The sequence below is a fragment of the Amblyomma maculatum genome, chromosome 3 (genome assembly GCF_055883805.1).
Source record: "Amblyomma maculatum isolate TAMU_Amacu chromosome 3, ASM5588380v1, whole genome shotgun sequence".
NCBI classification, from domain to species: Eukaryota; Metazoa; Arthropoda; class Arachnida; order Ixodida; family Ixodidae; genus Amblyomma; species Amblyomma maculatum.
Window position 1 is genome coordinate 216,898,127 of NC_139346.1, and position 16,167 is coordinate 216,914,293.

Sequence of the window (16,167 nt, forward strand, 5' to 3'; positions counted from 1 at the left end):
TGTTTTAATTGAGCGGTGAAGGTGAGATTTTATTGCCCCCAAGAAGCGTGTCGCATTGCTCAAAGCCTTCCGTTCCGCTCCCCTTGCTGCGTGTTTTGCTTACTGCGTCGTATTACCGCACCAACGTTCGCTGAACGTGCTTTAGCTGTTATTACAGTGATGTTCCTATTGTCAATGGGATCTTTCTCATGAACATGTTAAATGCTTAAGTTGTAAATTTGTAACCTCACATTGACTCCTTTCAGTGGCAAATGAAGCGCGAGTAAAATATGGGAATCATGAACAGGGCAAGATTTATTGGAGCGAAGCTATATCGGAGATATTTTCACTTCTCAGACGCATTAACTTCTAAATACTAGCAATCCCAACTTGAATTGCTTGCCTAAGCTCTTACAGGTTGGCGTTCTAGCGCTAGCGTTAGTTATTCCGTTCGTTTGTTTTTGTTCTTTGACGCTGATATGTATACTTTGTTAGCAAGATCTTTTACCCTTTTATAATCTCACCGCGTCTCGTTTGGAGACCTACGCTCAGGTCATTTTGTTATCACGAGGATTTCATGAAGACCGTGACGAATGAGCGGTGGTCGCTCTCCTACACTTAGATTTCATTGTCGTGAAGCGTCTATGTAAGTAATCGTGAATTAATAAAGCCTGGCTTTCTGTGCAGCGCAGCTTCACTCATTTATGCCCTTAGTGAAATGCCTCAAGCCATGTTGTTCTATCCATGTGCTTGCCGAATTCACTTGAAGGCCCTTGTTCACAAACGTGCCCAAAGAAATAAGCCCCAGAATGCGTTTACATGACGCGCGACGAAAGGCTAGGCTAACGACGACGGAGGCAGAACGATGCTATGATAAGGTGGTTAGATGCCGTAACATTTCTGTTAACGTAAAACTTGACAGTAGAAATCAAATCCATGTCAAGTAAAGTTGGCTGAACAGTTACGGTGTCCATTTTTCTGCCTTATCCGAGCATCGTTGTGCCTCCATCGTTGTTGGCCTTGTTTTTCGTTCGTAAGTTAAAAGACAATCAAATTCCCCGCCAAAAGTACATCACTGTGACGTCACAAGCAACGTCACGTGTTTGTTGTGCCACACAGTTCGCAGGGGGCGCTGGGAAACTAAAGCCTCGCTCAGAGTCGACACGTAGGCTTCTATGGGAGTTACGCTACCATTTGTTCTTCTACCATGGCTTTAGTTTCCCAGCGCCCCCTGCGAACTGTGAGGCACAACAAACGCGTGACGTTGCTTGTGACGTCACAGTGACGTACTTTTAGCGGGGAATTTGATTGTCTTTTTACTTGTGAACGAAAAACAAGGCCAACAACGACGGAGGCAGAACGATGCTCGGATAAGGCAGAAAAATGGACACCGTAACTGTTCAGCCAACTTTACTTGACATGGATTTCCACTGTCAAGGTTTACGTTAAGTGAAATGTTACGGCATCTTTAACCACCTTATCATAGCATCGTTCTGCCTCCGTCGTCGTTAGCCTAGTCTTTCGTCGCGCGTTATGTAAACGCATTCTGGGGCTTATTTCTTCGGGCACGTTTGTGAACAAGGGCCTTCAAGTGAATTCGGCAAGCACATGGATAGAACCACATGGCTTGAGGCATTTCACTAGGGCATAAATGAGTGAAGCTGCGCTGCACAGAAAGCCAGGCTTTATTAATTCACGATTACTGACATAGACGCTTCACGACAACGAAATCTAAGTGTAGGAGAGCGACCACCGCTCATTCGTCACGGTCTTCATGAAATCCTCGTGATAACAAAATGACCTGAGCGTAGGTCTCCAAACGAGACGCGGTGAGATTATAAAAGGGTAAAAGATCTTGCTAACAAACAAAGTATACATATCAGCGTCAAAGAACAACAAAAACAAACGAACGGAATAACTAACGCTAGCGCTAGAACGCCAACCTGTAAGAGCTTAGGTAAGCAATTCAAATTGGGATTGCTAGTATTTAGAAGTTAATGCGTCTGAGAAGTGAAACTATCTACGATATAGCTTCGCTCCAATAAATCTTGCCCTGTTCATGATTCCCATATTTTACTCGCGCTTCATTTGCCACTGAAAGGAGTCAATGTGAGGTTACAAATTTACAACTTAAGCATTTAACATGTTCATGAGAAAGATCCCACTGACAATAGGAACATCACTGTAATAACAGCTAAAGCACGTTCAGCGAACGTTGGTGCGGTAATACGACGCAGTAAGCAAAACACGCAGCAAGGGGAGCGGAACGGAAGGCTTTGAGCAATGCGACACGCTTCTTGGGGGCAATAAAATCTCACCTTCACCGCTCAATTAAAACATGCAGCGATACGTCGCTCATGCAGACGTGTATCTGTAAAACAAGCCACCACTTTTGCGACGTGCCTGGGAGGCCGAGCCGAGCCGCCGAGCTGTGACGCAGCATTGTCCCATCGTCCGGAAATGCGCACATGCAGCGGCAATCAGTTTCTCATCGAGCACAGACAGTCTTCGCCTTGCAGTAAAGCTCTACCAAAACCAGCAGAATGAAATACTGACTGTTTGTCACAGATAACCCACTCTGTACGCAGCACGCAACGATGAACGTTGAACCGGGGCCGACGACGCACCCATTCCGCGGATGAAAAAAGCTTTGGTCTGAAGTTTGAACAGTCTGAACCATATCTGAGCTTTGGGCAACTACGCAGCGGATAATAAGTGGCCGAGAGAGGCCGTTAGAAACAAGTTAAAATATTATTAAAAACGTGAATGAATGCAGTTTTTCTTACGCAAGAAACAAAAACTGCATTCATTCCTGAGCGCGAATATTATGTTTACTTTCTAGTTCTTTGGAGTTCTGGCAGATCTTATTTTTTGTGCGTTAGTAATTTGCCTCACAGTTCGCAGGAGCCCTCATCATCGACGCTCGACTACTGTTCCCAAGGACGCGGGATCGAATCCCGGCCTCGGCGGCAGCTTTTCGATGGAGGCGAAAAGCAAGGCGCCCGTGTGCTGTGCGATGTCAGTGCACGTTAAAGAACCCCAGGTGGTCGAAATTACCGGAGTCCTCCACTACGGCGTCTCTCATAGCCTGAGTCGCTTTGGGACGTTAAACCCCACAAACCAACCAATCATCATCGAGTTGATGCCGCTGGCAGTAGGCAGCTGCACGCGTTTTCTTCCGAGTTGCGCGACCAGTTGTACATTGACCAGAAGAAACGTTGGTAACTCCCATAGAAGCCTGCGAGACTTTAGTTTCCCGGCGCCCCCTGCGAACTGTGAAGCAAAACAAACACGTGACGTTGCTTGCGACGTCACAGTGACGTACTTTTGGCGGGGAACTTGATTGTTTTTGTACTTGTGAAGGAAAAACAAGGCCAACAACGACGGAGGCAGAACGATGCAGATCCATTGACAATAGTAACATCACTGTGATAACAGCTAAAGCACGTTCAGCGAACGTTGGTGCGGTAATACGACGCAGTAAGCAAAACACGCAGCAAAGAGAGCGGAACGGAAGGCTTTGAGCAATGCGACAAGCGTCTTGGGGGCAATATTAAAATCTCACCCTCACCGTTCAATTAAAACATGCAGCGATACGCCGCTCATGCAGACGTGTATCCGTAAAACAAGCCACCACTTTTGTGACGTGCCTGGGAGGCCGAGCCGAGCCGCCGAGCTGTGACGCAGCATTGTCCCGTCGTCCGGAAATGCGCACATGCAGCGGCAATCAGTTTCTCATCGAGCACACACAGTCTTCGCCTTGCTGTAAAGCTCTACCACAACCAGCAGAATGAAATACTGTTTGGTACAGATAACCCACTCTGTACGCAGCACGCAACGATGAACATTGAACCGGGGCGGATGACGCATCCATCCCGCGGATGAAAAAAGCTTTGGTCTGAGCCATTTCTGACTCCTGAGCTTTGGGCAACTACGCAGCGGATAATAAATGGTCGAGAGAGGCCATTAGAAACAAGTTAAAACATTACTATAAAGGTGACACGTTTTTTCTTCCGGAGATTTCGACCACCTGGGGTTCTTTAACGTGCACTGACATCGCACAGCACACGGGCGCCTTGCTTTTCGCCTCCATCGAAAGGCGGCCGCCGAGGCCGGGATTCGATCCCGCATCCTTGGGAACAGTGGCCGAGCGCCGTAACCACTGCGCCACCCCGGCGGGGCCCATGGTTGTACTACCTACATAGACCTTGTAATTGGCGTTGGTCCAAGCGTCCAAGTCATGTCCAAGTTCTGGGTTCTGGCCATGGAGGAAGAAATGGTTCTGGCGGACACATACCTTGGCGGACATTGCTTCACGGCCAGGCTTTGTTGGCTTTGTAACATTTGATGGTTTGGTTTGACGGTTTGACTGGTTTAACGACTTTCGGGTCGTTTTTGTGGTAAGATTTCTTCTGGCATTGGTTGCAGGCGGGCGGTTGCGACCTTTATTCTCTTGATATTTGCGCCCAATTTGCTGGAAATGAGGTGTTGTGCTCGGCTTCCAACGGTTCCAACTACGACAACTCAACTAGAACGCAATACGAGATGCTCCGCGTGCCGTCGAATTGTGAACGGCGGAAACAGTTAGCCGGCCGTTGCGATCCGCTGGCTGACCTTCAACGGCGAGTTGCACGTGGAACACGAGGATTTATTTCAAGTATTTTGTGTTGGATAGCGCTGTGAAAGCTAGGAAAGTTTGTGAAGTAGGTTGTTTTCTCTCCCTCAGGACCACCAAGTTATCGCTTGGGCGACTTCGGCTATGCGCTACACATGTATTCGCATGATGAGGGTAGCAGCGACGGTCGTTCCACATCTTCGAAAGGTTAGCAAATTGTGTTGTTTGGCTTCCGTCAGTACAGCATGATATATTATAAGTACTGAGTAATTTACTCCCTGGCCATTTCTGCAAAATGCAAGTTTCTACAACCACGGCCAGTGCAATCAGCTGTCGATGGTTGCATGGTCTCGTTGCCTGACTGCCAGCGCGTCATCGTTAGCAGTTGTAAGATTTATACATTGTTGTGTAAGCAATGACTTGCTGATTTAACTTCAGACAACGAAACATGATTTCACTAGCCAAGCAATCAGCGTGAGCGCGCCCAAAATTGCGGAGAAATACGACCAAGATGGATAGTTTCCTGCTTGTGCAGACCTACTACATGGTGCTGTGGTGTTTATTCTTGTCCTGTGTGGAAAGAGGGACAGTTGAAGACTGTTTCAAGGATAAAAATTAACAGTATTTTTTTTTTCTTTTTTTTTACGCAAGCTTGTCATAAGGTATATTATAGAAACAAATGTAAATTATTTTCCGTAAGGAACCGGAGCAGGCTCCCGCTCTTATCGTTGTCGGTGAGCCATTTAGAGAAGTCCTCTTCCCTTGTTGTGGTTAGTCCCACTTCGCGCAGTGTCTGTGTCCTTGATGACCTTGTCCCTGCACAAGTCCACAGCAGGTGGCGAACATCCACTTCTGCAGCTGGTGTGGAACACTTCGGGCATGTGGTTGGTCCGATGTCTGCTTGAGACTCCCATCGGCATGTTACGGACGGGGTGAGGGCCGCCCCAGCTCTTATCCTTCAGTTATGAGGGAGGGGGAATGTACACGGGGGAATGAGGGCACGTGTACTTTTCCTTAAAGAGGATGCTAAGAGATGGGAACAGCGGAGCGGGCATCAAAAGGGAGCCTGGTGGGGGGCGCATTAGTGTTTGGAACTTCTGCTCTGGATCAGAGTCATGAAAATCTTCACTTCAGGACGTCACTAACATTGTCCAGGTATTTTTCATCTTTCTTTGTATGGCACATAGAAAAGCTGACAGCTGAGATACATGGTATAAAACCAAATTTTGCTCTTCAGCTAAGCAGATTTATAATGGCCAATGTGTTGCTAAACTTAATTAACGAATGTTGAATATCTACATAAGCTACTTGTGATGCAATTGAAAGTGCTGCATACGTGAAGTTTGTGTTATTTTCATTTGCTGTGTGTCCTTTAGATGCGAAAACAAGGCACTGGGGGTTATTGTCTATCTCAAGAAGTGCAAACTTCTGCAAGGTAGACAGGGGCTGGCCTAGCTAGCAGCTTTTATGTCTGTAAGAATAAGAAGTATAAATCTTGCCAGGGCAAGATTTCTGTGCCTTACACCATGCATTTTCTTACAGCTTGCTGTTACTTAACCGCAAGTCTATTGAAGCTCATTTCTGCAGCCTGTACTAGGCATTTTGTCAGAATTTACTATTCCTTACTCTGCATGAGCCTTGCTTGGAGGTCGATTAATCACATATGCTGTAAAAAATGTGCTGCAAAAGTTCTGCTGGAGAAAGTAATATGATGTGTAATTACAGTACGAGAACGGTTTCCCATTTTCAAGAATCTTTGCTCTTTCATGGCTGTATAATAAAGACTAGTCACTTTTACATTTGGCTATTTTCTTGTGCCTGACTGTTTCTCTTGGTGCCCGTAGCAAAGCTGTGCTAAGCGTTGATACCTTGCTTTCAATTGATGCTTTCATTATGAAGAACCAGACTTTATGCCTGGCTTTTCGTACTTGACTCCTTTACCTTGAACACATTGCATATAGTGCAGAAGTTATACATTCCCGCATTTCAGTATGTATACATGAACAGCCTATGTGCCTGCTGGAAACATCTAAATGTAAACAATCTAGTTTTTCTGTCAGACTCCAGCACAAAGTACACAACAGCAGAATAGTTACAGGCTCTTCCCAGCTTTTATTGGAAGAAATAATGGTTTAGCATTCTGATTCTGAAGTTTCTGAGGATTTCAAGAGATGCCATTAAAACAAAGCTTTTGTTTTAGTACTTCCCTTTTTTTAGCCGACATAATGCAGCAATCAGTATTGGGGAATCAAGTATGGGAATTTTAAGCATGGAGAGCTTCCACAGCTGTATGTGAATGGCGTAAAATGTCCCACACACTATGCTTGGTTAATTTTGTTTATGAGTGGGGTTTTCTCGCATGCACTGCAGCCTCGGCAAGTGGATATGTCTCTCTGACTGCCGGAATAGCTACGTTACTATCCGACCCTGGCCTTCAACAAACAGTAGTAGAGGTTTTTGGCCGTACAGACTTGGCAACATACAGTTTGGGGTATGATGCATGCAAAATGAATACAGCAGTGCTAAAAATGCAACTCATACATATCATGCAGTTGCATTTTCGTAATACAAGTAGTAAAAATCAAATTCTTGAGAGAGAGATTTTTATTTATTTCATGATGCTCCTAATGTTTTCATTGACTGACAGTACATTATTAACCGTGATACAGTTCTTTGGCATTCTACCTCCTAGTTTTGAGAAAGAAAAAAAAAAGAAAGCAAATATGTAAACAAAATCAGTTGAGCTGTCAAGAGCATGTAGCTTAAAATTAAGGTTTCGAAGCACTGGTAAGTAAATCTAGATCTTCTGGAGGAATAGTACAACACACTGTTAGAATCGCATGTCACAATTTTACCTGAGCAGCTAAAACGCGGTGTACCGGCCGTGCGTGCAGATAGCTGATGTACACCGCAAGACAAAAAACGCTAGCTGCTCTGACTATCTCGGACAGTGCAGCATAAACCGATTAAGTTTTGTAAAGGCTGCAAAAAAAAGTGCACATGGTCCGCGGGGTATTTGCATGCTTTGAGCTCTACCCGTCTCAGCTACAACTTGCGCGACAGTCAACTCCTAGGTATCGTTAAGCTGCGACTGCCGGCAGTCTAATTAACCGGCTTCTGCTAGCGAAATATCACTAAAAAATGCTTATTCTAGTATAATTTAGAGATATATGTAGCGACTGCGTGATTACATAAACGACAAACAAAACCTGGCCGAATGAATGATGCATGACTACACACGTTGTAGAGGTTGCACTTGCAACGATTTTCCCCCCGTTTTCTTCAAATACGAAACGTTAAATAGGGCCATAACATGTGTGTGGATCATTATGACCTTTTCTACGACCTTATTCGCGCTTATAAAACATGTGAAGAGTCGAATTTAAGATTGTCAAAGCCGAGTTTTAAGCACAGCGCAGCAGACGCGCTTCTCGCCGATCGACCCGGAAGTCGGAATTACCCAGCGTGCTTTGCGGCTCGTTCAGATTGGACAACACCTATTGGCAGACATTGCGTCACGGCAAGGCTTTGTCTGCTTTGTCATCTGAATTTTGACTTCTAGGTCTTTTCTGTGGTTTCATCTCTGCTGGCATTGCTTGCAGGTGTGTTGTTTCAACCTTTATTTTCTTGCTATTTGCGCAATTTGTTGGAATTGTGGTGTTGTGCTCGGCTTCTAACTACGGCAACTGAACTAGAGCGCGATACAAGATGTTCAGAGGGCCGTCGAGTTGTGAACGGCGAAAACAGTTGGCCGGTGCGATCCGCCGGCTGACCGTCGACGGCGAGCTGCGCGTGCAACATGAGGCATTATATCGAGTAGTTTGTCAATGACAAGCGTCGGATAGTGCTGTGAAAGCAAAGAAATTTTGTCAAGTAGGTTGTTTGCTCTCGTTCAGGAGCACCAAGTTCTCGCTCGGGCGACTGGCTATGCGCGCTACAGCTGTTTTCGTGTGATGACGGTAGCAGCACGCCGTCGTTCCGCGTCTTCAAAAAATTTGCAAATGGTGTTGTTTGGCATCCATCACTGCAGCATTGCATGATGTTGTAACAGCTGAATAATTATTACTTTACACATTTCTGCTACATGCAAGTTTCTTAGAATCAAGGCCAATGCTTATCAATCAGCTGTCGATGGTTGGTCTCGCATGAAGCGATGCATACTGGGTAATCCACCATGATGATTTCGTTGACAGTAGACGACGCAGCCCGTCACTGCCACACAGCCTCGTTTGCATGGTCGTGTACTGCGTGCAGACGATGCTGGCGCGATCGGACAGGCCGACTGCTGGCTCTTCACGATTCCAAAAACAAACAAAATTACGTCTGCGCGAGGGAGAGAAAGCAAAGCATTCATCTAGCGACGCTGACGCGAATGGTTCGCACGGGCCAACGCACGCGAGATCGACGTCAATCCGGGCAAGTATCAAACCACTCGCCAGAACTAGAAATCATGGATGTCGGCGATGTCGACGGATGGCCACAGGTCCAGACGCAAAGTGCAGTCAGTCGTCTGCAACGTTGGTCGTCTGCGCGTAGCTTGAACAGGTCCGCGTCAAACTGTTTTGCATTTCATCGCGCCCAATTTTCCGGACACATCATCGACGCGTACGTTCCTCAGGAATCCGCCGACAATTGCACTCACGTAAGGGCAGCGCACGAAAAGCCGCGTATTTCTTTGGTGGACCGTCGAAAAAGACAAGGCACTTGCTCAATTCAGCCTGGCTGCGCTGCCCGCCGTCTGCTGCAAGCGACAACAACATGGCGGATTACCCAGCATGCATCGCTTTTTTAGAATACTGTACAAGGGAGCTTGCACGAAACGCTGAGAGCGCCATTTTCCTGTACAGTGCAGCAGTCGACCGTGGAGAGGCCCGACTACTGTGCCGCAGTACCCGGGTTCGATCCCGACCGCGGCGGCTGCGTTTCGATGGAGGCGAAATGAAGAGGTGTCCGTGTGCTGTGCGATGTCAGCGCACGTTAAAGATCCCCAGGTGGTCGAAATTACGCCGTAGCCCTCCACTACGGCTTCTCTTTCTCTCTATCCACTTTCACTCCCACCCCTCCCTTCCCTTATAGCGCGGTTCAGGTGTTCACAGAAACAGGTGTGACAGATACTGCGCCTTTCTCTTCCCGTGAATCAATTATATAATTACCGTGGAGCGGGTCGCGCAAAGTGTCAAAGCGATGGTCTACTGTGCGGTCGTGGGCTGTAATAGCCTACTAAAGTCAAGTCCGGACGAGACGGCTGCGGGTTTTTCAAAATACCGAAGGTTCACTTGCACGAATGCGTTAAGACCGGGAACGATCGGAACGTCGCAGACTAGAATGGCATGCATGCATCAACATACGTGGCATTCTCAGTAGTTCGGACAAATAGCAAGTGTGTGCACGTCATTTCGTGTCAGGATTACAGTCATCGAAAAGACAGCGCAGCATAAACCGAGAAAACTTTGTAAATGCTGAAAAAAGAAAGAAAAATGCACAATGATTTGCATGCTTCCAACTCTTTACAGTCGCAGCTACAACTCGCGCGACAGTCCGCTCCTACGTAAGGCTAGCGAAATACATCAAAAAATGTTTACTTTAGTATATCTTAGACATATATGTAGCGACTGCATGATAACATCAATGAAAAACGAACTTTGGCCGAATGAATGATGCATTCTCTAAACTTCATAGCGAACAGACGACACACGTTGTAATGGTTGTACTTGCACCAATTTTTCACCCGTTTTCTTTAAATTCAAAACGTTAAATAAGGTGATAATATGTGCTCAGATCATTATGGCCTTTTCTACGACTTCATTCGCGCTTATAAAACATGTGAAAAGTCGAATTTAAGCTTGTCGATGCCGGGTTTGAAGCATAGCGCAGCAGACGCGCGTCCCGCCGATGGATCCGGAAGTCGGAATTACCCAGAGTGTTGTGCGGCTCGTTAATAATAATAATAATAATAATAATAATAATAATAATAATAATAATAATAATAATAATAATAATAATAATAATAATAATCTGGTTCAGATTGGGATTGTATCTTGGTTGGCGCGCATTTTAACCCAAGTATTGTAGTTCATTTTTCAAGTCTACTGCCGAAACAAATCCAGTTTTGCGCAATTGCCAAAGTTAAGCGAATGTCTTGTGCTATTCGGCCTTGCTGCGGCTGCCCGCCCTGCCCTTTGCGCGACCGCCGCCCGCTTCCCTGTTGTTCTCTTCTTGTCACTAGAGAGTTTTAGCTTACCGTGATCCGCGATCCGCTACTGGGATCCGCCACCGCACGTTCCACTGCGCATGCCCAGACCACCCTTGACCCGACAGATGGCGCCACATACTGGATGTCGGCACACAGACCTGCCGCGTCGGGACCAATCAGCATGACCGCTCCGCCCACGCGCGGTAGAGAGCCACGGTAGCGGATCACGGTAAGCTAAATCTCTCTATTGTCGCTTGTCACTGTCGCTCGGCCACAGCTCCGCCCTGGCGTCCCAGTGGCTATTCTCATTGGCGCCTTTTGGCGGGAACACGGCACCGCTTCGACGGCCGCGCTCGCGCGACCCTCCGAGCGGGGCCCAGGAGAGACCCGTCCGAGACATCGCAAGGTGCGTACGCTACTGTTCTTGTCTGCCGGCCTTTGTCCGCGCAGACCAGTGTGTACTCGAGTTCGTCCGCTCCGGGTCGTACCTTAGAGCGCAGCTCGAGCCTGTCGATCGTGATCCAACGATCTGCTACAGGCGTACCTCGCGGTTGCCCACTCTCTCTCAAAGGAACTCTTTGGTCACCGCGACAGAGAAATCACAGCACGCCCTTGCGTGCTTACGGTGCGAGCACTCGAGCAGACGACGCTTTCAGCGATTTAAACGGCGATTGTTGCTGAAAGAACTCTCTGAACGCAACCTAAAGGTAGCATACACTCACCGAGGCAGGAAATGATTATGGGGAAGATAATTGCTTAGTGTAACTGTTGTCATACCGATTGTTACTTAAAGGTGTCTGTAAACTCAACCTAAAGGTAACATAATCTCACTGAAGGCAAGATATAATTACAGAGAAGGCAATTGCAAAAAAAATATTCAAAATTAAAAAAATACAATACAGGAGTCGAACACATCTTTAAGTGGCATCAGTGAAGAGGTGCTTGGTGTTAATCCATTGCGCCACCAAAACTTTTTTTTTTCTTTATTTCCTGGCTTTGGTTCATACCATTTCACAAGAACACAACACGAATAACACAAAACAAAGTACATATTGGAAGGTCATCATCAGCCAAAGTCAGGCTGGCTTCGTCTCAGTACATTAAAACTCCCGCAACGACAGCAAAGGCTCTACCCTTGAGAGCCATTCGGGAGGTTCAGCAGCCACTTTCTGTATGGCAATAAACCAATTCACACTTTCTCGAAAGTATATTCTAGCGGGTCGAGCATCCCTGTCGCAGTGATAGCCCGCCATTCTGGAGCGCCATATAGAGTGGAGGCCCATGAGCATGATTAAATCATACGGAACGCCATCTTCATTATCAATGCTTAAATACCGGATGCCGTGGGAGTCTAGTGGAAATTCTTTCTTTATCGTACGTTGCAAAACATCCCAGAAATAAACCCCTTCCCAACAATGCAAAAAAACATGGTCTATTGTTTCCGGCTGCTTGCAGATTAAACAGTGCGCCCCCCACGGTAAAAAAAAAAATCCCTTTCCTCCAAAAACTTCTTTACTGATAATGTTCCGGTGTGTAATTTAAAGAAAAATGTCTTAGCTCCTGGCGACACCTGCATTTTCTTTACTCTCTTCAAGACATCTCTGCCCGGACCTCCACTGTATAAGGTTCTGTACAAGGGTTGTGGCAAAACAATGTCACATAAATCGCGATACAGCTTTTTTCGTTTTACAGTGGACAAATATTCATTAGAAAAACGCACTGAAAGAAATCTTACACTAGCGACGACCTCCCTGTAATAACCAAAAATCCCACCCGTAGCTTCTTCGGTGGAGACAACAAACTCCGGCAGTAGGCGCCGTAGCCTAACTTGGCAGACGGTGCGTAAGAAAGGGTCCGAAGCATCCCGAAAAAACAAAAACCGGTTGACCACCTGCCGTAAAAACAGATGGCCGAGTCCCAAACCGCCGTCTTTTACCCGACGGAACAAATTCGTCCTGCTGCAGCGTTCCCATTTACCTGCCCAAACAAAAACGGCGAAAATCCTGTGTAACTTCTGTACGTTTACGCGCGAACAACTCAAAACTTGCATTGCATACCAAAGTTTGCTGATAAAAAAAAGATTGCATACAGTAGCTCTGGCAAAAATCGACATGTTGGCGCCTTTCCACTTCTCGGCTCTCTCCCGTAGTTCGGTCATTTGCCCTTTCCAATAATGCTCGCTTTCGCGGTAGGCATCCAGCTCGACGCCCAAGTACTTGGTCGGTGTGTCTGTCCACGTAACATTGGCAAAGCGATCTGGTTTCGACGGCCACTGTCCATGCCAGAGCCCAAGGCACTTGGCCCAGTTCACCCCGCTACCGGTAACTTGAGAGAACTCACGGATACATTTGACAGCCTCGGTGATACTCTCCTGGTCAACCGTAAAAATAACGATGTCGTCTGCATACGCGAGCAGCTTCACTTCGGCTGCTTGTAACCTAAACGCACTGATGTTGACATTATTCATAAGTTTCATGCACAATGTTTCAATATAAATGCAAAACAAAAGAGGGCTGAGGGGACAGCCCTGTCGCACCGAACGCTGCAGTCGAATGGGGGCTCCCAGACTCTTATTAATAAACAAAAGAGGGCTGAGGGGACAGCCCTGTCGCACCGAACGCTGCAGTCGAATGGGGGCTCCCAGACTCTTATTAATAATCACTCTCGTTGTGCAGTTACGGTACGCCAGGGCCACACCCTTACATATAACTGAACCAACATTCACATGTTCTAAAAGGGAAAACAAAATTTCGTGATCGACGCAGTCGAATGCTTTTTCGAGGTCAATCTGAAGCATGGCGGCCCGACCATCCCAGTCATCACAACACTCAAGGAACTTCGCGCCTTTTGAATGTTGGTCACTATTGACCTCCCTTTTATCCCACACGTTTGGTGTGGTCCTACTATATCCTTAATAACCGTTTGCAACCTTCGGGCCAAAACCTTGCGCCACCAAAACAGCGAGAATAAAGGCCTTTAAATATATATATATATATATATATATATATATATATATATATATATATATATATATATATATATATATATATATATATATATATATATATATATATATATATATATATATATATATATATATATATAAATTATTTATTTATTTAAAAAATGACATACAAATACGAGCTTGCCCAAACCAACAATGGGCTTGTGGGGCAGCGCTCGGCAGAATGGAGCAAGCCAGGGAGCGGCACAGTAAGTCAATTGCACAAGACTCAAACTAAAACTAAAGAAAGGCAGTAAGAAATGACGGGGGAAAAAAATAAAAAAAAAACAAAGGAAGAAAAGAAACAAAATTACACATACAGATCAAAGATATAAGATTTTACTTCTTTCCGTGTGCTGGAAGATAAAACATTATCTGGCAGGTCGTTCAACACATCAGGTACATAGAAGGCACGGACCCGTTTGCCGTATCTTGTCCGTACTCTTGGTAAGGTAAAGCGGTCGCGTGGACGTAATGTTCTGGCGGGGACATACGGGAGGCAGAACTCATTGTTCCATATATACGAAAGGCCCCGCCGGGGTGGTGCAGTGGTAAGACGCCCGACCACTGTGCCGGAGTAATCGGGTTCGAACCCGACCACGGCGGCTGCGTTTCGATGGAGGCGAAACGAAGTGGCGTCCATGTGCTGTGCGATGTCAGCGCACGTTAAAGATCCCCAGGTGGTCGAAATTACTCCGCTGCCCTCCACCACGGCTCCCCTTTCTCTCTTTCCACTTTGACTCCCACCTTCCTCCCTTCCCTTACGGCGCGGTTCGGGTGTCCCCAGAGCAAGTGTGACAGCTACTGCGCCTTTCCCTTCTTGTGAACCAATTATTATTATTTATATATACGAAAGGATTACTGTTTCTTTGAATAACAGCCTGAACGAGGGCATGTGCGAGCATGAAAAAAGACCGGGATTGTTAGTAATGTGCACACCATACATCACCGCCCGAATTATGGATTTTAGTAAAGAATCAACTTTATTGCGCCAAAACACTGAACAGAAATAAAAAGAACAAATTCCATATCTCAACACACTGTACGCCAATGCATGTGCTATTGTTTTCCTTACGTAAATTGGGCATAGTGCTTTAATAGAATACAGCAGGCAGGCTACTATGCGCAAGCCTTTCACAAACGTTAGCCAAGTGAGTGTTCCAGGACATGATAGAATCGACATGAACACCGAGATAATTGACACTTGAGAGGTATGGAATAGGAGAGCAAGAACAATTATTACACAGAGGAGAATGAGGAAACACTGGAGTGATGACAGGAATAGACAGGAATGTGTCCTTATTATTCGTTTAGACAATATATCCACTATTTGTCGCTTGGTGGCGCTGCTCAGAGGAATCAATGGTGGAGCTGGTGGAATAAGGAAATCAGGGAAGCTATTGAACAACGACGGGCTGCTTCAAGGGAACACCGAATGGCAAAGAAAGCACAGGCTTCTCAGGAGGAAATCGACCAAAAATGGGAATCATATCGACAAAAGAAACTTCAAGTGCAGGCCCTCGTGCAAAGTAAAATAAGACAGTCCACCGATCGCTGGATGGCTGATATACACGATGCCTCTAGAGGCGGAGCAAGAAAATTCTGGAACCATATAAGCTGGCTAGGGAAGAAGAATCAAAGAAAGCAAGATCGGATTCAAGATAACGAGGGAAATTGTTTAAAGGGAGACAACGCAGTGAACTACATTACATATCAGTTATAGCCGAGTCATTTAAGAACGACGATAGGGTAATCTCCGCAAATCAGGAAGCAACACAAGGTAGCTGAATACAAAGCAGCTTAGAACTGACCAATCTAAACTGGAAAAAGGCAGAAAAAACTATTCCTAAAAACACATCTACAGGAATAGATGGAATTCCGATCAAGCTGATTAATGAACTCGGTCCAAAAAGTAAGGAAACGTTGTTAAAAGCTTTGGAAACAGTCATAGCGAATAAGCAAATTCCGGACAGCTGGCGGCAGAGTAAAACAATTTTGATTTATAAAGGGACAGGAGAAAGGATGCACATAAAATCCTACAGGCCGATTATCATAACATCTGTATATACAGGTTGGCCATGCAGGCTGTGAAATTAAAGATGCAAGCATGGGTACAAAGTAACAAGATACTTGGAGAACTTCGGAACGGCTTTAGAAATGGTAGGCGCTTGATGATAGCCTGTTCGTGCTTACCCAATGCATCGAAATATCTAGAGTGGAAAATAGACCTTTGTATTTGGCCTTCCTGGACACAAACGGGGCGTACGACAACGTAAGCAGGGAACTCCTGTGGAACATATTAAAAGAAGAAGGTATCGGTTATGGGATAATAGAGTTCCTACAGGAAATATACCGGGATAACAAAGTAGAAATTAC